Raw genomic sequence first — 1,685 nt, forward strand, 5'->3', positions numbered from 1 at the left:
ACTGTTGGAAGGAGTACAACAATAACAACTGTCGGAAAGAGTACCACAATAACAACTGTTGGAAGGAGTACAACAATAACAACTGTCGGAAGGAGTACAACAATAACAACTGTTGGAAGGAGTACAACAATAACAACTGTCGGAAGGCATATAACAATAACAACTGTCGGAAGGAGTATAACAGTAACAACTGTTGGAAGGAGTACAACAATAATAACTGTCGGAAGGCGTACAACAATAAAACTGTCGGAAGGAGTACAACAATAACAACTATTGGAAGAAGTACAACAATAACAACTGTCGGAAGGCGTATAACAATAACAACTGTCGGAAGGCGTACAACAATAACAACTGACAAAATAAAACAAAATGTAAGTAAGAAAATCAAAGATATTAAGGTTGTGAGTTAAGGCAAGGTATAAGATTGACCAAACTACGTAACAGTAAACGGTGAACTATTCAATAAGTTATAAAACAACTAGGCCTAACTTTACGAAGATCCGCTTCAGGTAAATCCCTTCCTTTTGTAAACCAGAGCATGCATCTTCTACAATCTAAAATTAAGCTTACATATACACGCATACATAATAAAGAACAAGTTAAATAAAAATTATAAACAATTAAAAACGGAACATGAAAATATAGTTGTTATTTTCTAACTGAACGGTACCTATTGCGACACATAGTCTAAACGGCCAGGCCAGATTCCCCCACGGTTCAGGCATAACCATCCCTAATTTAAAATTGTTGACCACAAGGAGAACAACCAATCAGAAGCACTCGCCGCCAACACGGTTACTCTTAAACCAAACAGCGAAATTATCATGCCATTACAGCTTAAAGCACGGAGCGTGTAACTCAATATATACAGCGGCTCGAACCTTGGATCTTGCGATCTGCATCCCGGCAAGCTGACCATTCGGCCACTCCCATTCCCAACATAAAAGGGTAATAGATAAGTCTCGGAAAGGTGTCGATTTTTCACCCAATCAAATAAGTAAAACTTTTCCCGCTCTTAATTTTATTTCGAGTGTAATACGTGCCACCAAGTTGATTATACGACCAAAAAGGAATGAATATAAAAGTACGGCCGAAATGAAGTGATCTAGGCCAAATCTAATTTGTGATTAATGTTTGTTTTTTTTAATTTCGCGCAAAGCTACACGAGGGCTATCTGCGCTAGCCGTCCCTAATTTAGCAGTGTAAGACTAGAGGAAAGGCAACTAGCCACCCACCGCCAACTCTTGAGCTGCTCTTTTACCAACGAATAGTGGGACTGACCGTCACATTATAACGCCCCCACGGCTGAAAGGGCGAGCATGTTTGGTGGGACGGGGATTCGAACCCACGATCCGCATATTGCGAGTCTAGCTCCCTAACCTTTTACCAACGAATAGTGGGACTGACCGTCACATTATAACGCCCCCACGGCTGAAAGGGCGAGCATGTTTGGTAGGACGGGGATTCGAACCCACGACCCGCATATTGCGAGTCTAGCTCCCTAACCTTTTACCAACGAATAGTGGGACTGACCGTCACATTATAACGCCCCCACGGCTGAAAGGGCGAGCATGTTTGGTAGGACGGGGATTCGAACCCACGACCCGCATATTGCGAGTCTAGCTCCCTAACCATGCAGGGTCTAATTAGTGATTAAAGGTACGGTTTGGAACAACAATCTATTA

This window comes from Limulus polyphemus, unplaced genomic scaffold (genome assembly GCF_000517525.1).
Source record: "Limulus polyphemus unplaced genomic scaffold, Limulus_polyphemus-2.1.2 Scaffold3873, whole genome shotgun sequence".
Lineage (NCBI taxonomy): Eukaryota > Metazoa > Arthropoda > Merostomata > Xiphosura > Limulidae > Limulus > Limulus polyphemus.